We start from the raw sequence: 26,390 nt of genomic DNA on the forward strand, positions 1-26,390 counted from the left end.
CCCACATATACGTGGAAATTGAACAATGCTCTACTCAATGATAACCTGGTCAAGGAAGAAATAAAGAAAGAAATTAAAAACTTTTTAGAATTTAATGAAAATGAAGGTACAACATACCCAAACTTATGGGACACAATGAAAGCTGTGCTAAGAGGAAAACTCATAGCGCTGAGTGCCTGCAGAAAGAAACAGGAAAGAGCATATGTCAGCAGCTTGACAGCACACCTAAAAGCTCTAGAACAAAAAGAAGCAAATACACCCAGGAGGAGTAGAAGGCAGGAAATAATCAAACTCAGAGCTGAAATCAACCAAGTAGAAACAAAAAGGACCATAGAAAGAATCAACAGAACCAAAAGTTGGTTCTTTGAGAAAATCAACAAGATAGATAAACCCTTAGCCAGACTAACGAGAGGACACAGAGAGTGCGTCCAAATTAACAAAATCAGAAATGAAAAGGGAGACATAACTACAGATTCAGAGGAAATTCAAAAAATCATCAGATCTTACTACAAAAACCTATATTCAACAAAACTTGAAAATCTTCAGGAAATGGACAATTTCCAGACAGATACCAGGTATCGAAGTTAAATCAGGAACAGATAAACCAGTTAAACAACCCCATAACTCCTAAAGAAATAGAAGCAGTCATTAAAGGTCTCCCAACCAAAAAGAGCCCAGGTCCAGACGGGTTTAGTGCAGAATTCTATCAAACCTTCATAGAAGACCTTATACCAATATTATCCAAACTATTCCACAAAATTGAAACAGATGGAGCCCTACCGAATTCCTTCTATGAAGCCACAATTACTCTTATACCTAAACCACACAAAGACCCAACAAAGAAAGAGAACTTCAGACCAATTTCCCTTATGAATATCGACGCAAAAATACTCAATAAAATTCTGGCAAACCGAATTCAAGAGCACATCAAAACAATCATCCACCATGATCAAGTAGGCTTCATCCCAGGCATGCAGGGATGGTTTAATATAAGGAAAACCATCAACGTGATCCATCATATAAATAAACTGAAAGAACAGAACCACATGATTATTTCATTAGATGCTGAGAAAGAATTTGACAAAATTCAACACCCCTTCATGATAAAAGTCCTGGAAAGAATAGGTATTCAAGGCCCATACCTAAACATAGTAAAAGCCATATACAGCAAACCAGTTGCTAACATTAAGCTAAATGGAGAGAAACTTGAAGCAATCCCACTAAAATCAGGGACTAGACAAGGCTGCCCACTCTCTCCCTACTTATTCAATATAGTTCTTGAAGTTCTAGCCAGAGCAATCAGACAACAAAAGGAGATCAAGGGGATACAGATCGGAAAAGAAGAGGTCAAAATATCACTATTTGCAGACGACATGATAGTATATTTAAGTGATCCCAAAAGTTCCACCAGAGAACTACTAAAGCTGATAAACAACTTCAGCAAAGTGGCTGGGTATAAAATTAACTCAAATAAATCAGTTGCCTTCCTCTATACAAAAGAGAAACAAGCCGAGAAAGAAATTAGGGAAACGACACCCTTCATAATAGACCCAAATAATATAAAGTACCTCGGTGTGACTTTAACCAAGCAAGTAAAAGATCTGTACAATAAGAACTTCAAGACACTGAGGAAAGAAATTGAAGAAGACCTCAGAAGATGGAAAGATCTCCCATGCTCATGGATTGGCAGGATTAATATAGTAAAAATGGCCATTTTACCAAAAGCAATCTACAGATTCAATGCAATCCCCATCAAAATACCAATCCAATTCTTCAAAGAGTTAGACAGAACAATTTGCAAATTCATCTGGAATAACAAAAAACCCAGGATAGCTAAAGCTATCCTCAACAATAAGAGGACTTCAGGGGGAATCACTATCCCTGAACTCAAGCAGTATTACAGAGCAATAGTGATAAAAACTGCATGGTATTGGTACAGAGACAGACAGATAGACCAATGGAATAGAATTGAAGACCCAGAAATGAACCCACACACCTATGGTCACTTGATTTTTGACAAAGGAGCCAAAACCATCCAATGGAAAAAAGATAGCATTTTCAGCAAATGGTGCTGGTTCAACTGGAGGGCAACATGTAGAAGAATGCAGATCGATCCATGCTTATCACCCTGTACAAAGCTTAAGTCCAAGTGGATCAAGGACCTCCACATCAAACCAGACACACTCAAACTAATAGAAGAAAAACTAGGGAAGCATCTGGAACACATGGGCACTGGAAAAAATTTCCTGAACAAAACACCAATGGCTTATGCTCTAAGATCAAGAATCGACAAATGGGATCTCATAAAACTGCAAAGCTTCTGTAAGGCAAAGGACACTGTGGTTAGGACAAAACGGCAACCAACAGATTGGGAAAAGATCTTTACCAATCCTATAACAGATAGAGGCCTTATATCCAAAATATACAAAGAACTCAAGAAGTTAGATCGCAGGGAAACAAATAACCCTATTAAAAAATGGGGTTCAGAGCTAAACAAAGAATTCACAGCTGAGGAATGCCGAATGGCTGAGAAACACCTAAAGAAATGTTCAACATCTTTAGTCATAAGGGAAATGCAAATCAAAACAACCCTGAGATTTCACCTCACACCAGTGAGAATGGCTAAGATCAAAAACTCAGGTGACAGCAGATGCTGGCGAGGATGTGGAGAAAGAGGAACACTCCTCCATTGTTGGTGGGATTGCAGACTGGTAAAACCATTCTGGAAATCAGTCTGGAGGTTCCTCAGAAAATTGGACATTGAACTGCCTGAGGATCCAGCCATACCTCTCTTGGGCATATACCCAAAAGATGCCTCAACATATAAAAGAGACACGTGCTCCACTATGTTCATCGCAGCCTTATTTATAATAGCCAGAAACTGGAAAGAACCCAGATGCCCTTCAACAGAGGAATGGATACAGAAAATGTGGTACATCTACACAATGGAATATTACTCAGCTATCAAAAACAACGAGCTTATGAAATTCGTAGGCAAATGGTTGGAACTGGAAAATATCATCCTGAGTGAGCTAACCCACTCACAGAAAGACATACATGGTATGCACTCATCGATAAGTGGCTATTAGCCCAAATGCTTGAATTACCCTAGATCCCTAGAACAAAGGAAACTCAAGACGGATGATCAAAATGTGAATGCTTCACTCCTTCTTTAAATGAGGAAAAAGAATACCCTTGGCAGGGAAGGGAGAGGCAAAGATTAAAACAGAGACTGAAGGAACACCCATTCAGAGCCTGCCCCACAGGTGGCCCATACATATACAGCCACCCTATTAGACAAGATGGATGAAGCAAAGAAGTGCAGACCGACAGGAGCCAGATGTAGATCGCTCCTGAGAGACACAGCCAGAATACAGCAAATACAGAGGCGAATGCCAGCAGCAAACTACTGAACTGAGAATAGGTCCCCCGTTGAAGGAATCAGAGAAAGAACTGGAAGAGCTTGAAGGTGCTCGAGACCCCAAAAGTACAACAATGTCAAGCAACCAGAGCTTCCAGGGACTAAGCCACTACCTAAAGACTATACATGGACTGACCCTGGACTCTGTCCCCATAGGTAGCAATGAATATCCTAGTAAGAGCACCAATGGAAGGGGAAGCCCTGGGTCCTGCTAAGACTGAACCCCCAGTGAACTAGACTATGCGGGGAGGGTGGCAATGGGGGGAGGTTTGGGAGGGGAACACCCATAAGGAAGGGGAGGGGGGAGGGTGATGTTTGTCCGGAAACCGGGAAAGGGAATAACACTTGAAATGTATATAAGAAATACTCAAGTTAATAAAAAAAAAAAAGAAAGAAATAATCCTAAGTGTTTTTAGAGTCATGTGGAAAATGACCAAGTTTACTAAAATACCAAAGACAACTCAGATATCAAATGGATGGTCCTTCTGCTTCTCAAATGGTCAGAAATCTAGAGTCTTTGTTGGTTGGGGTAGAATGAAGTAGATACTTTAATATGTCAGCCGTGGGAATCCAACTAATATGGATTTTAGTTTAAAAAATGAACAGTTCTAAGAACAAATGTGTATTTTCTTTGAATAGACCATTCCTTTAAAATCCACACTTGGGGAGATTTACCATTGCTCCTGGCTTCCTCAGATGAAGAAGAGAAGCCCAAGACTTTCTGCTATCCCAGCAGATTAGCATTTGAGATAAAATTTGATGCTGGAAATAAGTTTCTTCACAAATTCCAGTGATTACATCTTTTCTTTTCACCCCATGACGTGTGTGCAACAATCTGAACCACAGTGGCTCTATTTGCGTGGCTTACTTTTGGTTGCCTGAAGCTTTGGAGATTCTGCCCTTATTTTATGTTTTCAGGGCACTTTTAGTGTCTTTCATCTTCAGAAGTGTGCTTTAGTTTAGTTTTTGTTACTCTTGTCATCCTTTTGCAGGGGAGACTTCAACCCTTTATCCCCCCAACTTCAGGTTCTTGAGTGATGGGATTAAAGGCACGGGCTGCAGGGCCAAACATTCTTAATAGTTTGATAATTTTAGGACAAAGGAAATGGCTCAGTGATTAAAGCGTTTGCTATAAAGAGTACTAGAGTTTGAGTCTCCCAAACACACTTAAATGCTGGGTATATAGTTCCAGCCGCAGCAAGAGATTCTAGGAGAAAGTTGAGCATCTAGATCAACAATTAGTACACTCATTAGAAATCCCACAGATTAAGATAATGTCCTTAAAGGCAGACTTCAGCTGCTGATGGCCCTCGACTGTCACCTTTGAGGCACACAGGCATGTGGGCTCTCTGAGGGGAGAGCTATGTCTGTCTGCATCTGTAGAATGCTTTCCTCTTGACTGGTGGGTAGACTTCTTTTCTTTCTTCCCTGGACAATATAACTCCATCTGGTTGCATCTTGAGAGCAGAGCAGTCTATTTAAATCCCCCCTGAGTTTGTTTTTCCTCTAGTCCCCTAAAATGCTTTAGTTTCTGACCCAGGACTGCAGCTCTTATCATTTCCAGAGAACATATAACCTACTTTCTGTTTTAGCTGAGAAAGGGGTGCTTTGATTTGTCACCTGGAGTTGGGTCTAACTTATTTTTTCTCTGGATTTGTAGCCATTCCTCCTATTCCTGGTTCCAATTTCTGCTTGCTTTGGTATTTCAGCAACGTGCACCACCTTCCATAATGCCCTGGGACCTCTTGGGTCCTTCACCATTGTGTGACACCCTCTGTAATCCCCAGGGATCTCTTGGGTCCTTCAGCATTGTGCAACATTCTCTACAATCCCCTGAGTTTCAATTCTCCTTGGTTTGGTGTTAGTCCCTCTTTATTCTTTGACTCTAGTCTCAATATTTCGCAAGGTTTGAGGTCTCCACTTCTTTTAAGGGTACATTAAGGATGTGTTTCGTGTAACCTGGCTATGATAAGACATGGAATGAAAACCCCATCCTTTAACTGTTCATCTTTCTTATAGCAACTAGAAGCCATTTTCAAATAGATCATTTTTAAAACATAGGTATGCACACTACTACGAAATTGAAACAATATCTTTATGAATACATTTTCTGGAAGCAACCCATTAGCACATTAATCCACACAGCTCTGGAATTTGCTTTTGTAGGAGGGAATGGATGCTAACTTGGATTTATAATTCTGTACACCTAATGCATTTAAGGGTGTGAACTAAAAATATTCCTCATATAGAAAGGAAATAAAAAGATAAATGTGTTCTGCCCATTGCATTTGTGCGTCAGTCACATACAAGTGTGCCATACTTTAAAAGCACACTACTAAAATGCGGTCATGTGCTATGCTGGATTTTCTCTGTTCTTTTATGTTTGGAGACATAACTGCTGTATAGCACACTTCAGATCCTATCAGAGTCAGCTTTCAAAAATTTGAATTGCTGTAATAGAATCCAAGTCACTAGTTATATCTTTAACAAAATAGAAATGCTAATGCATTTATATATTACAGAATCTTTCTTTTTCAACAGTAAGTTGTAGAGTGGGTTTTATAGAAAGTTGAGTAATATCCTTTTGAGGCCACAGAAGATGCTTGAGGTGTCACATAAGTCACGTGGTAGGGGTTAAGTGGATGGCTGACACATTAAGTGCTAAAATTCATATGATTTGCAAGGGACTGTAAATGAGAGATGAAAAAATAAGAAAAAGGAGAAGCTATCCTGTCGGAAATCAGACTTTTAGGTTTATAAGCTTTTGGTTTAAAGCCTTTGTTTTGAAATTTGTATCTAGAGTTTTCCTTGACCCAAATAAACATCCTGCTTATACACTTATTTATGGAGCCCAAAGGGAAAGCCTGCAATAGATTTCAACAAAATTTATTTCCTGTACCTGGCTAGAAAAATAACATGTGGTGAAAATCCCACCCTTTTAACCAAGAACTGCTCACCTTTCTTACCCTAACTATATGTCACTTTTTAAAGAGGTTGTTTTTTTAAACATAAGTACACATAGCACTACAAAATTGAATAATGTTTTTATGAATACATTTTTCCTGAACCTACCAATTAGTACATTAGTGCTTATACCTCTGGAATCTACTTTTGTGGGAATGAAGGCAAAATTGGCTTAAAATGTAATTCTATCCATTTTTAAACACCAGGCTTGTACAGAATGCATCATTTATTATTTTCTTCCCCCTGTGAATACGTTGCCTTTTAAAGGCTTAATAGGAAGAACTTGAGAGCTGTAGCAGCCATTAAAGTACTGGGTTTTCATCTGTCCAGGAAAAAAAATCAAAGCTGAAAACCTTTGTAGTTTTGCTTCCTTGGGTTTACCATTCTCCACACTGTTTGGTGTCTGTATTATCCCGATTCTTTTTTTTTTTTTAATTAACTTGAGTGTTTCTTATTTACATTTTGAGTGTTATTCCCTTTCCTGGTTTCCGGGCAAACATCCCCCTAATCCCTCCCCCTCCCCTTCTTTATGGGTGTTCCCCTCCCCATCCTCCCCCCATTGCCGCCCTCCTCCCAACAATCACATTCACTGGGGGTTCAGTCTTAGCAGTACCAAGGGCTTCCCCTTCCACTGGTGCTCTTACTAGGATATTCATTGCTACCTATGAGGTCAGAGTCCAGGGTCAGTCCATGTATAGTCCTTAGGTAGTGGCTTAGTCCCTGGAAGCTCTGGTTGCTTGGCATTGTTGTGCATAAGGGGTCTCGAGCTCCTTCAAGCCCTTCGAGTTCTTTCTCTGATTCCTTCAACGGGGGTCCTATTCTCAGTTCAGTGGTTTGCTGCTGGCATTCGCCTCTGTATTTGCTGTATTCTGGCTGTATCTCTCAGGAGAGATCTACATCTGGCTCCTGTCGGCCTGCACTTCTTTGCTTCATCCATCTTGTCTAATTGGATGGCTGTATATGTATGGGCCACATGTGGGGCAGGCTCTGAATGGGTGTATTATCCCGATTCTTAAATCTGTTATATCCTTCATCTTTATACGAATTAGTGTCTGTCATAGTTAATATTTTCTCACGTGTTACTCCTTGTTCTCAACACTTCACATTTCAAAAGCAACACTCACTCCACGGTTTCCTCTAATGCTGTCTCAATCATTCTAAAAACCTTTACTTCCTCGAAGAAGGCCTCTTCACCACGACTCTGCTGTAGAAAGTGTTCTCTTGAATGAAAATTTAAAGAAATATTCTTTACTTATTTGGTCTACAGATGGGTAATTCTTTAGCCTAGAATAACAATGATAATATTGTCTTCACAGTAAGCCCTTGGGAGGGATTGAACATCTCTATTTTAATCAGTTCATAAGGCGTCTTATATCATCTGAATAAATATTGTTTGGATTTAGATTACCTTTGAGTTCTAGCCCATAAAAAGGACAGTCCATTCTCACAGGCCTAGCAGCCTGTTGTGGGATGTGGTGTTGATCACACCTACGTGGATCATTCAGCGTCCATATCCTTGTTACTAAACTACTTTCCTGTCCTGATTTCTCCTTCATATTCCGAGTCGTGGTAACCAGAATGCTCTTTATCCTTAAGGCCCACTTTTTTCAAGTATACTAAGACGTAGTTCCAGAATTTTGCTTTGATTTTTGTCGACGTGATGTGAGCTTTCTAGAATGAGGCCCTATCTTGTTTTTCACCGGGGAATGCAAGCTCATGCCGACATAGTCCCTTGTGGCCAGGTTCAATCCTGACTCTCCTTCAAGGCAAGTGCCAGCACTCACCCAGACTTTGATTTCTGTGCTCCAATAAGTTTCTGCAAACTATTATTTTGTCGAAAACATTCCCTTCTCTGGACTGAAATAAAGCTCCCTGTCTCTAAACTACTGTACAGAGTTCAAGAAAGGAAGGAAGAGAGATAGGGATGAAAGTTTATTTTTCTCATTAAACTTGTTTTAATGGGTCTCAAAATTCTGTGACAGATTTTTGGTCAAGTTGTCTCCATTAAAAAGTACTGATTTTGAAAACAAATAACTTAAAACTGCCACACACACACACACACACACACACACACACACACACACACACACACACACACAAATGGTCCACAAAACCTTCTTTCCTTCTGAAGGTTTTACGATGCATTGTTATCATTAGCCAGTCTTTTACTGTTAAACTTAAATGGCCAATTGAGACAAACAGTTCTGAGACCGCTCTTCCACCACTGATTAAGACTTGGGTGGCAGGTGTTAGGGATAATTTTCATTTAGCCTTCTGAGCTTTCTGGGCAGACTTGGTGACTTTGCCAGCTCCCACAGCCTTCTTGTCCACAGCTTTAATGACACCCACAGCAACTGTCTGCCTCATGTCACAAACAGCAAAACAACCAAGTGGAGGACAGTGAAAGAAGCTCCCAGCACACATGGGTATGCCAGGGACCATATCAACAATGGCAGCATCACCAGACCTCGAGAATTTGGGGTCATCTTCTAGATTCTTACCAGAACGACTATCTATCTATCTATCTATCTATCTATCTATCTATCTATCTATCTATCTATCTATCTATCATCTATCTACTTATCTCTCATCTATCTATCTACTTATCTCTCATCTATCTATCCATCTATCTATTATCTGTCTATCTATCATCTATCTATCTATCCATCTATCTATTATCTGTCTATCTATCATCTATCTATCCATCTATCTATTATCTGTCTATCTGTCTATCCATCTATCTACTATCTATCTATCATCTATCTATTTATCTATCATCTATCTACTTATCTATTATCTATCTATCTATCTATCTATCTATCCATCTATCTATCATCTTTTCTTTAAGCTCAGTATGTGGGCTGTGTGACAATCCACAGCAGGGGCATAGCCAGCACTGATCTGGCCTGGATGGTTCGGGATGGTCACCTGAGCAGTGAAGCCAGCTGCTTCCATCCTGGGTCATTTTTGCTGTCACCAGCAACATTGCCACGTCTAACATCTTTCACAGACACGTTCTTTACATCGAAGCGCACATTGTCCCCAGGAAAGCTTCACTCAAAGCTTCATGGTGCATTTCAACAGACTTGACAACTTCAGTTTTTCACATTGACTGGAGCAAAGGTAACCACCATGCCAGGTTTGAGAACACCAGTTTCCACTCGGCCCACGGGGACAGTACCAATGCTCCCAGTTTTATAGACATCCTGGAGGGGCAGTCGCAGAGGCTTGTCAGTTGGATGAGTTGGCGGCAGGATACAGTCCAAAGCTTCCAGCAGCGTGGTGCCATGGGCACTGCCATCTATGCGGGTGACTTTCCATCCCTTGAACCAAGGCATATAAGCACTTGGCTCCAGCACGTTGTCACCATTCCAACCAGAAATTGACACAAATGCTACTGTGTCAGGGTTGTAGCCAATTTTCTTAATGTAGGTGCCGACTTCTTTAACAATCTCCTCATATCTCTTCTGACTATATGGTGGCTCAGTGGAATCCATTCTGTTGACACCAGCAATTAGCTGTTTCACACCCAGGGTGTAAGCCAGAAGAGCATGCTCACGGGTCTGCTCGTTCTTGGAGATACCAGCTTCAAATTCACCAACACCAGCAGCAACAATCAGGACAGCACAGTCAGCCTGAGATGTGCCTGTAATCATGTTCTTGATGAAGTCTCTGTGTCCTGGGGCATCAATGATAGTCACATAGTGTTTGCTGGTCTCAAATTTCCACAGGAGATGTCAATCGTGATACCACGCTCACACTGAGCTTTCAGTTTGCCCAAGACCCAGGCATACCTGACAGAGCCTTTTCCCATCTCAGCAGCCTCCTTTTCAAACTTTTTGACGGTTCTTTTGCCGATCCCACCACATTTGTAGATCAGGAGTCCAGTTGTGGTGGACTTGCCGGAATCTATGTGTCCAATTACAACGATGCTGATGTGAGTCTTTTCATTTCCCATTTTTGCTTTGAATTAGTGGTGGCTTTCACAACTTGCGTTCTGATGGCAAACCCATTGTGAAAAGGGGGATGAAAGTTTATTATGCACTGTCTAAGTTTCTGGAGTGGTGCTGGGCACTGCCACATGCATTCTTTCATTAATCAATGATTTTATTCCCACAACAATTCTGTGGAAATAGCTATTGTTTCCACCTCATGGAAAAAAGAAATATAAATAATAACAGAAAAGTTCAAATGAACAAAACAACAACAGGAAGGCTGGAGAGATGGCTCAGCAGTTAAGAGCACTGACTGCTCTTCCAAAGGTCCTGAGTTCAATTCCCAGCAACCACATGGTGGCTCACAACCATCTGTAATGGGATCTGCTGCCCTCTTCTGGTGTGTCTGAAGATAGCTGTAGTGTAAAACAAACCAACAAACCAACAACAATAGCACTCTCAAAATTTGACAACTTGATTCAGGCTATGAGCAACCAAATCAGACCTTCGGTAAACCTTTAGGTCTCTGGGGTTCTCTTGGCTTATCACAACTGCAGCTTGACCAGTTTGGATGGTTTTGGTTTTATATCATGTTTATTTCTAATTCTCTGTTCCAAGTTCCTTTATACTTACTATTGAAGCAAATAAAATCAATTTAGAACATACAGTTTGGTTAGTAATTGCAAAAATCAAAAGCTAGTCTCACGGTTTTATTGTCACAACAGTACTGAAATTTTTTTTTCCATGTTGATGATGGTAAAATTAATAAATCTAAGAGGATCCACGAAGAGAAGAAATCAAAGCATCAGCTCATAAAATTAAAAGGCGGGGAGATGTTTCTAATTGCTCAGCATGAGTGTCCAGGAGACCATTTTAATTATGGTAGTGGTTTCTAAGAAAATTGTTTCCTTTGGACTTCTATGGAAGATGCACAAGAAGAATCATTAGTGGACTGCTGACTGACATTTGTTTTGAATAAAAGAGAGCGCAATTGCATGCCTCTAGGCATCAGCAGCTTTAATAAACACAACTCCTACCTTTATTTTAGCTAATATTAGCATTTGTTTATTTATTCACTTGAAAAGTCCGTGGAGAGAATCTAGTTACAGGGTTTCCAAGTGAGAAACCCTGGAGTCATGAAGTCTATATCCATGGGGACAAGGCCCTTCCAGTGCCGTCCAACACTCATTGAATTCTGCCTTGCCCTGAATTTTCTAGAATGGTCAAAGGATATAAGGGATCTTGGGCCTTTATCATATTATGTCAAAATTGCCAGGGCTTCACTTTTTAATGAGAAAACTAATTAATTCAGCAAGTGACAAAATAATCAGTGGAAAACAAGTTTAGCGTTATCCTGTTGGGAAGCATTGTTTAGATGAAAACTATTGCCTTGCTGTTTGGTGTTAAATGCCATACCTATACCTAAGAGTACAATAAAGTGTAAGAACTCCTGAAAATTTCATTCTAGCACATCAGAGAGTGGGCACTTAAATGTATTTTGAGTAACTAAAAGCTTTAAGGGTCAAAGATCATTCTTAATCACTGCCTTCATTTGGCAATTAAGATTTCTATTCCTACCAGCTTGGCTTTGAGATTCTGGCTTTATCTGAATCCAAACTGAGCTCTTGGGTGGGTCTGGTGTGATGCTGGTCCCTGGTCTCTTCCGGATCAGCTGGCCAATGGTTAATAATTGCTGTTTGCTTCCGCTCTCTGTGACGAACTTCAACAAAGGCAATGGAAATTATATTCATGAAGGGAAGGTACTCAGAGACTCTGGCCAATGTTAGATTTTCTTTTCATGCAGGGGTGGGGTTCCGGGAAGAGCAGCAGAGGTGGGGTGGAGAAGGCAAAGGACAATGGAAAAACAAATTCTTTTTCATCCTTGGCAAAAATGATCAGGGCAAGCAAAGCCCTAGCCAGCAGGCACGTAAGTCCTTTCCTTTTCTGGATAAGGACAAAGTTATCTTAGAAGAACAATCTTTGGTAGTATCATGAGAGAGGAGAAGGGAGGTTTAGAGGACTTTGGGCAAGGAAAGAGTGAGATGATTTTATTCTAAAATATACACATGCAGCAGGGTAATGCATCCAGTGCTAATTCCATTGTCCTCCAGTGCCATCCGTACAGCCCTTCTGATCTCACCTTCTGGTAAATAAGACAAACCACCATACATTTACTGGTCACAGCAAAGATTTAGAAGAGGCAAATTCATTGTTCAGTATCTCGGTGTCAGAACACATATTTGAAGCTCTGATCAGAGACAACAGCTTTCAAACAAGATGGGAGAGTTTTGAATCGCCAGACCAGACATCTGAACAGCAAGAACAGGAAGCTTACTTAAAACAGTAGGTGTTGAGTTTGAGTAAATAAAGATTCTCCAGATCAGGGGAGTGAGGAGCAGATTCGACATAAGTCCGAGGAAGACATACTGACGGGTGGGTGGCCAGTGTTCTTAGAGCTGAAAGGAGAAGATTGACGAGGGTATTAATTGTTCAGGAACATCACTAACACTCTGAGGGTGCCGTTCCTGCGACTAACTAATTGCCCACTGGGCTTGGTCTCCTGGAGAATCTACCATCTCAGTCAGCAAAGGCATGCTAGAGATTGAGTTTCCAGCCTGGGAAACCCGGGCCCACACCCAAACCCTATCCAAAGCACAGCATGTTCTCCGTGTTTGTGGTTTTCTTCCCCCTCAGCTTTTTCACTCCCGCTGTCTTTTCCTCTCCTCCTCTTCATGTTCTGTTCAGAGCCTTTGCCCACACAGAAGCAAACCATGGACATTTTAAGAATAAGAGAAGAGATTTTACGAACTCAGAGGCTTGGTCCACCCACTGAACTTCAAACACCTCTGTTTTCCTGTTCTCATAAACACAAAAGAGGCTGAGCACTTCACAAATCCTCCAGTGGGTCTGACACATCCTTTTATTCTTGACCTGTGATCGCTACCAGAGATTCTCTTAGGGTTCCCGTTCACTTTTATTATTAGGCCAAGACTGCTGGTGTTTCAGGCAAGAAGCCAGTTTCAGATGGAGCCTGAGGGTAAGGAGAGGTTCTATGGGAGGCCCCAGAACCCACAAAAATAGTAGTACTCTATTCAGTAGTCTTCCTTCCGCCGATGATAATGAAAGAAATTCCCAAGGGACATTGTTTTTTTTAAACTATTAAGTATACAGCATTCTGCCTGAGTGTACACCTGCTTGCTAGAAGAGGGCACCAGATTCCAGTATAGCTGATCAATGAGCCGCCCTTCAGTTGCTGGGAATTGAACTCAGGACCTCTAAGAGCAGCCAATGCTCTTAACCTCTGAGTCATCTCTCCAGCCCACATTAATGCTTTTTTTCAAGGCTGTAAGATTTTCTTCACATATTTTCCCCTGTGAATTGACTTCTCATTTAAATGAAAATATAGATTTCTTTTTTCCCCTCATGTAACGCTTAGAGAAAAAAATTATTCCAACTTGGCAATGGTTTCTTTAAGGGTGATATGCTTTAGCTAAAATGGCAGTGAACTAAAAGAGGGGTTATGCCTCGGCATTCTCTGCCACAGTTAAGAGACTTGGGGGCCAGGGGAGGGAGGATGTAAGGGAGAGTGGGCTGTGATGGGGAAGACTCGGTGGGTAGGGTAGATAGGGGGTGGACAGGGTAAGGAAGCTTTCCTTTGTGTTCTAGATGTCATGACAGAATGGTAATACTTACATACTTAGTGGTTTCACCAAAGAATTCTTTTCTTATACTACTGGAGAGTCAAAAGTTAAGCTCAAAGAACCAACATGACTGGGTTCTGGGACAAAGCCCTTCTCCTGACTTTATAGCTGGCTACGGTCATTGGGTTCTATGGCTGTGAGGAAACACTATAACTATGAGTTTTGCAGGCAAATGGAAGGAACTAGAAAATATCTGAGTGAGGTAACTCAGACCCTAAAGGACATGCATGGTATGTTCTCACTAATAAGTGGATATTAACCACACAAAAGTACAAAATACCCAAGATACAGTCCACAGAACTCACAAATGTCAACAAGCTGAAGGGCCTAAATGAGGACACCTCAGTCCTCCTTGGGAGGGAGAAGAAAGCAGCCATAAGGGGGAGGGAGGGACAGCAGAGGGAATGGGGATGGGGTTGGGGGTAGAGGGGAACATGATCTGGTATTGGGTGGGGGAAAAGGACTGAAGCCCTGAGGGTGAGCAGAGAGAATGGAAACAGGTGACCTCAGGAGGAAGAAGGTTGGGAGGACCCTGCAGAATGTACCAAAGACCTGGGGAGTGAGAGACTCTCAGGACTCAATGGGGGGTGTTCTAGGGGAGTGGGGCTAGATGAAATGCCCTATGGTGGGGAGAGGGAACTTGTCGAGCCCACATCCAGCAGAAAAACAGGGCATCAAGTGAGGGATGGGGTTGCTATCCCACAGTCAAAGCTCCGACCCATAATTGTTCCTGTCTGAAAGAAATGCAGGGATGGAAATGGAGAAGAGCCTGAGGAAAAGAAGGCCCAGTGACAGACCCAAAGTGGGATCTAGATCAAAGGGAGGCCCTAAGATCTGACACCATTACTGAGGTATGGGGTGCTCACACAAAGGGACCAGTTATGACTGCCCTCCAAAAGACCCAACAAGCAGCTGAAAGAATCAGATGCAGGTATGTGCACCCAATCAATGGACAGAAGCTGCTGACCACTGTGGATGAATTAGGGAAAAGCTGGAGGAAGTTGAGGAGGAGGGCAACCCTGTACGAGGACCAGCAGTCTCAATTAACCTGGACCCCTGAGGTCTCTCAGACACTAGATCACCAACCAGGCAGCATACAGCAGCTGAGATGAGGCCCCAAACACATACAGAAGAGGACTTGTGGGTCTGGGTTCAGTCAGAGAAGGTGGACCTAACCCTCAAGAGACTGGAGGGCCCAAGAAGTTTAGAGGTCTGGTGGGGTGGGTGGGGTACCTCCTGATGATGGGGTTGGGGGGAGGAGAAATGGGATGTGAAACAGTCGGAAGGTGGACTGGGAGGGGAATAAAATATGGAGTGTAAAAGTGAATAAAAATTTTGAAAAAGAAAGAGAAACCCTATGACCATAAGCAACACAGGGAGGGAAGGGGTTATTTCACTTCCGCATCACAGGCTGTCACTGAAAGAAGTTGGGAAGGAACTCAAACGAGGCAGGAACCTGGAGGCAGGAGCTGTATCAGCAGAGACCACTGAGAAGCACTACCTACAGGCTTGCTTCTCATGGTTGCTTAGCCCGATTTCTTGTAGCATCAAGGACCGCCGGTCCTAATGTGACATCTGTCACATGGAGGTGAGCCCATTCACATCAACAGTGAAGAAAATTCACCACAGGCTTGCCTATGGGCCACTGTCTATGACTCTGGCTTGTGTCAAGTTGATATAAAACCGACTAGCACCTTTTCCTTGTGCATGCATGTGTAAACACATACTTCCTTTCCCTGCCTTTCTGCCTCTACCTCTCCTCTTTCTTCTCCCCTTTTGTCCTCTCCTACTTCCCATCTTCCTATCCCCCTATTCTTCCTCTCCCACCTTTCATCGGACCACCAATCCTATTGGTTTAGGACTCCCCAGCTCTTATGTTCTTATTTTAGTCTTAATTACCCCCTAAAGTGCTGCTTCCCAATATGGTCACATGGGAGCCAGGACTTGAACATCTATGTTTTAGGTAGACACAATTTAGCTCACAGCACACTGTGTCTTCACTTCTTAATTCAAAACTTTCTATTTTTTTCTTAAAATAATGTTTGTTGATTTTTTTGTACTGATTCACCTCATACACCCACCACACTCACTTCCTAGTCCTTCCATGTCCTCTCCCACTTGTGATCCTTCAAAAAAGCCAAGTCCAGTTTGTGTTGTCCATATGCTCACTGGAACATAGTCAAACTCCCAGTAGCCATCCCTGTACGCAGAACTTAGTCCTTCTCCACCTGCACCTTCACCAGAAGCCATCAACTGTGGAGAGTTGTACACTTCAGAATCTCCGTCACACTACTTAAGAATCCTCTTTGATGGCTTTCCATTTAGGCTGCTACTTGTGTGTGTGTGTGTGTGTGTGTGTGTGTGTGTGTGTGTGTGTGTGTGTGTGTGTGAGAAAGAGAGAGAGAGAGAGAGAGAGAGAGAGAGAGAGAGAGAGAGAGAGAGAGAGAGAGAGAGTGTATTTAGGGATAAGGGTTCTCACAGAAGCCTTCCATGTCCCTCTTTCTCAACTGTGTGTCTGCCGTCACTGATGTCAAAGTAGCTACCAAAGCCGCTCCCTTGCTTTTTACAGTCAGTGAAAGCATGGCTCTTGGGCTTCCACAGCCACATGGTTTCTGATGACAGCAGTAGGACTTTAGACCAAGACGTGGCCCTCAGAGGCAGTACAGATCTGGACATCACCATGGCCTCAGACGGCAGAGCAGACCACACATAGCAACATGGCCGTGGCAGCAGCATAGTCTATAGACGTTTACATGGCTTCAGGCTGCAGCACAGGCCACAGATCCTTGTGGCCTTCGTTGGTAACATGGTCCACGGCAGCATCAGGACCACTGATGCACACATGGCTCTCAGTGGCATCATAGACCATAGTGTTCCTTTGAGGAAATCCAATCCAGAAAGGGAACTGTTTTTCATCTTGAGCCTCCATAGTTGCCTAGAACAGGGTGATCCCACAGCTGGTGTCATGTTTTGGAGCCAAGTCTGCATCTGTGTAAGCTTCCAGCTGCTGCATACCATCCAGCCAACCCCACTGGGCAATGATGGTTGACCTCAGCCCTCTCTCACACCTGCCATTGCTGTCATGTCTTCAGTTCTACCTCTCTCCACAGTGTACACACTACTCTGCCCCTCAATCTTTCTTACCTCTTCATCACATATCATAGTGGTGCCTGCCCACATGAGGCAGCGGGGTTGGGGGTACCCACTCATAGGCCAGCAGAGGAGTGAGGTTGGGGTGGGGGTTAATCTAAAACTGTCTTACATACAAGGTACCTAAGTTGATTATTATAGGGAAAGTCAATGTATGTAAAAATTTCTTGTAAATTGCACAATTCTATGTAAATGGAAGATATTGATCATCCAGGGTAATAACATTGAGCAAATATACAATAGATAGAAAAGAGAATAATATACTTTGACTTCTGAGTTATATAGAGACATCTGAAGAAGGTAATGGCTATCTCAACAGATGAGGACAACATCTGCTATTAGGAAGTGCTAAGCAAGTCTGCTACTATTTAAAATGTGTAGTCATTTTAAAGGATTATGCAATATTTGTTTCTATATAAGTAGTTAGCTTTAGGATACTTGATAATTATATCCTATACCACTTATAAATTGTGATTCACACACATATGCTGAATTTACTATCATAATAGCATTTAAGTATCACTAATAGCCCTCACCAACACATCTGAGACACTTCCAAGGCAGAGTTCTACCTGTAATAAATGTCAGATTTATGTAGTGATACTGAACAATTAAAAGCTTTGCCACTCTGGTCTCCTTAATTACTATTCATTACTCTTGCACACTGGCCATGTATCCAGTACTGCATTAAATAAAAACTTACACTGGCATGAAGACGCACAATTCAATCAGAAGACAGAATAAATGAACGCAGGTTTGAGAAATGAACCTCGGAGAGTCTGTCTTTGATTTCTTGGGATGTCAGCTATTTATGGAGCCATCTTGCTCTTGCCTTTACCCACAATATTAATGATCATGAAGAATGGGTTAATGCAAAGTCTATGCTCAGATTGAGTCCTTTCTGTCTCTCTGTAGATCTGTGTGACAACTGAAAGAAGACATGATTTCCACAGGGCACATCTTTCTTCCCCTGGAACCCAAGAGACACCTTCCTTTCCAGTCCTGACTGCCATTTTTCCTCCTTACATCAAAACCATAGTTCCTCAGTTGGAGTTCATGAATGGTTTGTTTTGGGGCCTGAAATCCATGCAAGTCCATTGCTTTGGATGGATTCCAAAAACCATGAAAACCTTGAAAGCCATAGAAATGCATGAAGGTTAAAGATTGTGTAAACATTTTGCCAAAGGACTTTCTTTACTGTTTTTTGTTGTTAATGGAAACAGTTAAAATTAAGAGCTTAGGTGGGAAAGACAACTGGAATTGGGGAACATTTCAGGGGTGAGGTAGAAACCTAGTGCAATGGAAATCAGGAATCTATGAGGGTGACCCTAGTTAAGACTTCTTGTGATGGGGATACAAAGCCTGAACTGGCCATCTCTTGTAACCAGGCAAGACTTCCATTGGGGGCACTGAGGCACCAATCCTGACACAAAACCTTTGAGCTACAGTTTAATCTGCCTACAAGTTGTGCTGGGGTAAAGGTGGCTCAGAAAGTATATAAGTGGCCAACCAATGACTGGTCCAGCTTGAAAACTAAACCATGAGAGTGAGCCTACCCCTGGCACTGCCTGGAGGGCCAGGAACCAGAGGCTGTATCGCTCAGAGACCTAGGATAGAAACAAAGTGACCAGAAGAAAAAGTCAATTAAATGATTCCTAATGATATTTTGGGCACACTGGTAGAGGAGCTTAGCTTAATTGTCATCAGAGAGGCCTCATCTGGCAACTCATGAAAGCAGACACAGAGACCTATAATCAAGCATTAGGCACAACTTGAGAAATCCTGTGGAAGAGGGGAAGGAAGAGAAGGAGACAGAGGGTCAATAACCCACAGAATCAATTAACCTGGACTCACAGAGGCTCACAGAGACTGAACTGACAATCAGGGAGCCTGCTTGTGTCTGACGCAGGACCTCTGCATATATTTCATGGTTTTTTTAGCTTGGCCTTCTTATGGGGCTCTTAATAGTGGGAGTGGGGTGGTCTCTGACTCTTTTGCCTACTTGTGGCATCCTTTTCCTCCTACTGGGTTACCCACTCTTAATATGAGGGTTCACGCTAAGTCTCATTGCAAATTGCTATGGCATGTTTGGTTGATATCCCTGGGAGGGGTATCTTTTCTGAATAGGAATGGAGGGGTGGATTGGGGGTATAAGGGAGGAGGGAGAGGCTGGGAAAGCTGCAATAGGGATGTAATATATGACAGAAGAATAAAAATAATAGACCTTAGTTACATTTGTGTATAAGAAACTATTTGTGCTATGGAAAACACAAAAATGAGCAAGATGACCCTGTTGTAAGGGTCATACAAGCTTGCAGCATAGTTAAGAAAGAAATGTCAACAACAACAAAACAAGCCATACTGTGAAAAAACCAAAACAAAATAACAACAAAATTAAGCCCAGAAGAAACCTCCATGGAGGGCGTGGTATTTGAATAGTAGATAGGATTTCAGCAACTGCAGCATAGAAACAGCAGAGCAGCACACACAATACATTCAGTGCCAGGTACACCCAGAGTATCTCAGAGCACTGAGAATGACCATAGAGTATCCAAATCACCCGGTGTGCCATAAAGGATCCATAGATTATCTCATAGATTATCTCAAATACTCAAAGCACCAAGTGTGTCCATAGAGTATTGAAAACACCAAGTGCACCCATAGAGTGTCTCAAAACAGGAATGTACTCATAGAGACTTTCAAAATGCCATGTAAAAGAATAGAAAACACAGCCAAAGATCCTTATTGATGGTTAAAGAACAGAATCGAAAATAGATATCATTCCCTTGGAGAAGGAAACCAGGGGAGATGCTTGCTGTGTGCAGATTTCAGAGTTAGGCTGTCAGGAAAGTGCAAGGCAGGGATGGAGAGACTATGACAAGGACAGACTTCTGTGTCTGTAGATCAAGGTTCACAGAGAGCTCTGTACTTTCTTTCTTCACTCTGAAAAGATGAGCTGTGTCTAACATCTACTCATATAATCCATCCTGTCACTATGGCTATAATGGAGAATCTCTTGATGTTTGGAATGCAAGGGGACACTGGTTTTGAGTTTCTGTTTAGGAGGTTGGTAAATGCATAAGGGGACACTGAGATAGTAGATGGGTCAGGGTCAGGGTGATGAGAAGGAAGAATAATTTACTAAAATACTTTTTAACTCCCTCAATGATGTATAGTACTGTGTACTATTTAAACAATAGAATATCATTAAAAATAAATAATTTGGATGCAAAATAAAAGTAGCAAAGAAAAAGAAAATACAAATGCCAGCTCAGTGTGAATCTTCTCTATCCAGTGTTCTCAGAGATGGCCATCACGTGTTATTCATCTCAAGGTGGTGAGGGTTAAAAGATATAGAATGCATTAGAAAAGGAAGAGGAGGAAAAAGTGCAGGCTGGGTATATATTATAGAAAAGGAGGAGGAGGAGGCAGAAGAGGGGGATGGGTGAGGAGTAGCAATAAGGAGGGAGACGGAATAGCAGGGTAGAGAAGGGATAATGTTGGTTCCAGCTAATTAAAGTTGAAATCTACCTTTGAAAATGGAGTACTCCCTTTACCAGCAGGGCTTCTTTTCTGTCTGACCTTGTCTAGAGAGCTCAAAATCCCTACAGCCTTTTTCCCTTTGGAATGTTATATATCCTTGGTTAGACTACAGATTTAGAACCTCCTCCCCTCCCGCAGTCCCCCGGAAATAAGAACCTGTCCAGCAAGCGCCTGGAATTCCTGGAATGCCTTTCCATGCACAGGTGGCATTATCTGGCACCCTAAGCAGTAGCCCATGATAGGTACCTACCCTAGACATCTCTACCCCCTTCCTCAAATACTATATCACCCTTGACTCACCCAGATTAAAGTTGAGCTGCCTCTCTGGAGCTGATCTCATAAGTAATTTTCATTGTACTCACTAGCTATCTGAAGGCCACGGGAAACCCTGTTTGTTGACTCTGCTCCCTTCATCCTTGTGGAGTGGTGGCCAATGACCTCAGGGAGAACTACAGGATAAAGACAAGGGGGAAAGGTCATGGAAGCAAATGTAAGAAGTGTTTACCAACAGTGCACAGTGCTGAAGGAGATCAATGCACACGTAAATCCAGCACAAGCCATGTGATCTGAGAATTACTCTTCGCTCAACATCTCTGGGAAAGCAATTTTTTTTAATAGAAGTTGAGATGGAGGCTACACTTAAAGGAACTGAGGAAGAGGGACCATTACCATTGCTCAGTATCTAGTGGTGAAATAACAGCAATTACTCCTTAAGAGGGAGGAAGTGTGAACCCAGAAAAGAAGAGATGGCTGGTTTTACATAAGGAGTTAAGAGCACACATTTCAGAAGTCTTTCCAATAAACTGTGCTGGGAAGACTGGAAGTCTGCATGGGGAATGAAGCCAGACTTAGATTAACTCCAAGACGATTGAATGGAAACATCAGACATACCATGGTGACATCATCAGAGGAAGGTGCCCGGGAACATTGGAATGCTCCTAGAGCATCACTCACAGGGAAAGGGACAAATGTAAACAGGAACACACAGGGTTTCACAGAACTACAGGCATGGAAAGAGAGTCAAGGGGCAGCAGGCACAATGGGAGAAAATACTTGTAAATATTATACAGCTGATAAGCAGTTAATACCCAAAAGATAGAGGGAACTCTGAAAAAACAACACCACCACGACCAACAACAACAAAAAACACAAAACCAAACAACAAAACTCAGTAGCAAAAAAGAAGGGGAGGATGAGGAGAAGAGGGAGGAAGAGGATGTTTGCATACTGCTGGTGGGAATGTGGATTAAATGAACCATTATGGAAAACAGTATGAGGCTACGGGGCTTCTCAAAAAAAAAAAAGGTGGCACCACATGACATGACTCATCAGCCCCACTAATGCCTCATGTGACCTGTTGTCCCCAGCATGGCTGCTGGGAATCTGCAGACCGGCCACACAGAGGCCGTATGTATACCCTTTGATGTCAGCACACAGCAGGCTGAGAACTGCTGTTCTGGGAGGGACTTGTAAACCAGACCTTTAAAGTACTTTCCTTGGGACCCTGAATTTCTGAGCACTTGACATTAGGAATTAACGATTCGAATACACTTTCTCCTCATCTGCTATCAAGGAGGAATTAGTCTAAAATATTTAAGTTAAGAGTAAGTAAATGGCACTAAGAATCCTGATTCACCCCCAATGTGGCATCGAAATTGACTTTTTGATTTGAAACCCAAATCTTGATTGTTGAAAGCCTAAATAATTATGCATGATTATCTATGCACAATGGCAACTATACACAATTTTAAAAATTCTTTCTCTGTTTTGATCAGGGCTCCCCATACCTGCTGTGCACCTGAATACTTCTTGCAGTTTGAAAGACTCCATATTCTTTTTCTCCAAGCTCTGCTCTTATAAACTCTATGCTTTGCTGTTCTAAATTTTCTCCTAAAAAGAAAAAAAATCAGGAAGGAAAGAACCCCTTGATGACAAAGAAGTTAAGACCTAGTTTTGGAGGAAAAAGCTTATTCCTCAGACACGCATGATTGACATCAAAGGTCACTTATCTTGGCACTAAATATTTAAAACACGAAAAAAGTTAATTAAAACAAAACAAATTTCTTGCCTTTACCCAAAGTGTATACCCATCATCTAGTAAATCTTAAAAAGAGCCATGGGCCCTGTAATACATTATTTCGGAAAGGACAAAATAATTAACTTTATTTCCTTTGAGACTTTCATATTAAAAAGGAAACCTTTTTCATTTGAAAAAGTGCAGCCAATTTTAACCTTTTAAATTTTAATCTTTTTTATTCTCTGAAAATATTAGACATTTACACAATGGTTTTTGATCATATTGGACCATTACTATCTCCCTCCAACACGTCCTAGTGTTCTTTACCTATCTTCCTCACAACTTCCTGTCCCCCTCTGTTATTGTTGTTAGTAACCCTGTGCATCTAGTATGCTGTCCTATGCACATGAATGTGAGGTCCTCCACCTGGGATGTGGGCAGCCTACGGTCAGCAAATGTAAGAAGTGTTTCTCTCTCTCTCTCTCTCTCTCTCTCTCAGCAGCTGTCAACTGCCCATAGCTCCTGTGCCAAGAGAGGAGCTTTCAGGTTGGCCTTTACTGTATCCACACTGGAATTACTGCTGCCCCAGTCTTGTGCTGGTAACGACAGCTGTCCTGAGTTGCTGTGTACAATAGTCATGAGCTGCCTAGCAGCTTGGTGCATTTAGCAACTCTCCTTCCCATCCTTCCAACCTCCAGTGTTTACAGTCTCCCAGCCTCTCCTTCCTTGATGCTTCCTGGGCCTTGGGTGGGGCAGGTGGAAGTCCAACACCATCCAGAGCTGAGCACCGACCATTACTTATACCTGGTACTTTGACCAGTTATGAGTCTACTGTAAACACTTAGGAGTCTTTACCATAGTAGGAAGCTTCCTTGACCAAATTTGAAAGCAATACCAATTTATGGACACAAACATAGTATTTAGAAGGCAAATAGCATAGCCAAAAAATTGCAGTTGTTTTAAGCACTGTAGTTTGATACATTTTGACCAATATACAAACCCAACTAGCCATCTAGCTGAGGCAGATTTGCATCCCGCTGGAAGGACCACTGTGTATTTAAATGGATTCTCCAAGCCTTCCTTTCCCAAACCAACTTCTCTTCTACAACTTTACAGTCTAGATTGGTATTACTTACTCCAGAATTTCACAGAAATTGCATCAAGCAGGATGTACTCTTCATTCTGGCTTTCCCCTTCAGCGAAATGGTATCACGTTCACCCATAATTCATTCCTTTTTTTAACTCCTGAAGGTTGCTATATTTCATAGGACTCTTTCTTATTCATTGGCCCACTTGATAGGCATATGAGCTATTTGCAGCTCAGGGATGTTGTGAACAATATGAAGATTTTTGGTTTCTTTTCCGTTAGTTAGCGTCCCAGAGGGCATTTGGATGGCTGTATGGTAAGTGCCTATTTAACCTCACAGCAAAAGATCAAAGAGTTCTCTAGCGCTATACCATGTCAGAGTCCAATCAGCAGACTATGGAAGTTCCAGCTGTCCACATTGCTCGTGCTACCAATGTTGCTTGCCATGTGCTGTGATTAATTTCCAAGTAAAATTCAGTTCTTGAAATATCTGCTACAGGAATTATTTGTCTGTCTGCCTCTCTCTGTCTCTCTCTGTCTCTGTCTCTGTCTCTGTCTCTCTCTGTCTCTCTGTCTCTCTGTCTCTGTCTCTCTCTGTCTCTCTGTCTCTGTCTCTCTCTGTCTCTCTGTCTCTCTGTCTCTGTCTCTCTCTGTCTCTCTGTCTCTCTGTCTCTGTCTCTGTCTCTCTCTCTCTCCCCCTGTGTGTGCATATGTACATGTGTGTACAAGAATGTGCATATGTGACACTTTTGAGGTGTGATCTTGCCATAGTCCAGGCTGTCTCAATTTTTTCATCTTCCCACCTCAGCCTTCCACCACAAGAGAAATTGAGACATGATAGGATGAAGGGATTCTTCAAAAAGATTTGTCTGTCCCACCTGTGTGTGTGTGTGTGTGTGTGTGTGTGTGTGTGTGTGCGTGTGTGCGTGTGTGCCTGTGTGCATGCATGCGCCCGCACGTATGTGATCCATTTCCCCTGCGTTAGATATTGCCAACTGCCCCAGGTTTTATTACAGTCATTTATAAGTCCCTAAATTTCTGCATTCTTACTTTTCTCCATGTGCCAATTCACCCCTCTCATTCTCATCCTCAACTGCTTCAAATAATGAGTCTTTATTACTTACACTAAGAACCAAACCAAAGCCAAAGCCCAAATGTTTCTGATACAATAGACACGGTACCCTGAAGAGTTCTATAGTGCTACCTGAGTCTCCTAACACACCGTGTGGCTCCTGACACTGCCTTTAATAAGTAGGAATAATTCTTTAGTGTTCTTAGGCGTCGCAATGCTAGGAGTCAATCTGGTCTTAAACCTGAGAAACAGACGGAAGTTGGCGAACTGGATAGAGGAAACCCATGATACAGCCCATGTACAGAACTGGGTGTGGAAATCCAGCAATTCCGACCTCCACTAAGACTTTCTCAACTGGTCATCTGAGGTCTGGGAGTGCTTCTTCCTCTGATAACAAAGTATTATATTTTACAGACTACCCACCTTTACTGCTTGCAAGGAATTATGTTCTCACTCTTGATAATCCTTCCATCAATTGGTTTTCAGGTGTGTCTCTAGGTCCCAAGGTGCTACGGCACTAACTTAGAACACATATTTATTTTCTTAGTAATGTGATGCCAGTTTCAGTCAGCTGGCTCATTGATTAATCACTGCCTTAAGCATCTATCTTGTTTTTCTTAGTCAGGAGAATAGTTCAAAGGCGTTTCACATTTGAAAGGTGGGGCTTTTTCTGTGCATCAGCTAATAAGAGGTCAGGGTTTACAAGCACTTTTGGTAAGTGCAAGGTTGTTGGCACCACGCTTAGAGTTATAAATTTGATCATAAACCCTGACATTGCATGTTCTGGCAACCAGTGGTGCACTGAGCAGGAAGTGTAAGATCCATGTGGCATGTTCGCACTGTGTATTTGGGAAAGTGAATTTAAAATAAATCAAGATGAAATTACAGATAACATTTTCTGACACTGTTATGTCCTAAATAGAGTCATACAGTGGGTTTATTTAACGCTGAGAAAACTGGAGTTTAATGAAAACAATATCACATGCCATAGAGTAGGTTTAGATTCACGGTGAACCTGGAAAGTGGAAAACACATGAACCTCTTTTGTCTTCTGATGCTACACAGGCTCGATCTCTTCTTGTAGGCAAACATTCCATTTGAGAGTGGTTTGTTTGCTAGAACTGGATGAACTTATAGGGAGGCCCTATTATATGCCATGCTCAGATCATTCATGAGGGGACTATCCTGGTGTTCCCAGTCTGTGGGAACGGCAGTGTTTAGTGACATGTGTCCAGCATCTCAGTATTGTACATGGCATTTTCACTGCTTTATAAACCCCTTTCCTTGGCCCATTCAACCCTCTCTCCTCTTACCCCTGACAGCCCTTGTCTTCTTAGTTTTGCCTTTTCTCACTATGTAATATTGTTGACATGATGTCATACTTTTGACATGATATAGTACACAGGCTTCCAGGTTGCCTTCTTTTATTTAACCACATTCATTTAAAGTCTTTCCATGTCTCTTTGTGCCTTGACAGATCTTGTCTTACTGTTGAATGAT

At 42.0% G+C, this 26,390-nt stretch overlaps 1 long non-coding RNA gene and 1 pseudogene across 1 annotated transcript in view; both read right to left on the reverse strand.

Annotated features, from left to right (window-relative positions):
• LOC148004131 (uncharacterized) overlaps positions 1-26,390 on the reverse strand; it is an 876,089-nt gene that overhangs the window by 558,914 nt on the left and 290,785 nt on the right. The window lies entirely within an intron of this gene.
• Positions 8,518-10,343, reverse strand: Eef1a1-ps17 (eukaryotic translation elongation factor 1 alpha 1, pseudogene 17; annotated as a pseudogene).

This window comes from Rattus norvegicus, chromosome 8, assembly GCF_021556685.1.
Source record: "Rattus norvegicus strain SHRSP/BbbUtx chromosome 8, alternate assembly SHRSP_T2T, whole genome shotgun sequence".
Lineage (NCBI taxonomy): Eukaryota > Metazoa > Chordata > Mammalia > Rodentia > Muridae > Rattus > Rattus norvegicus.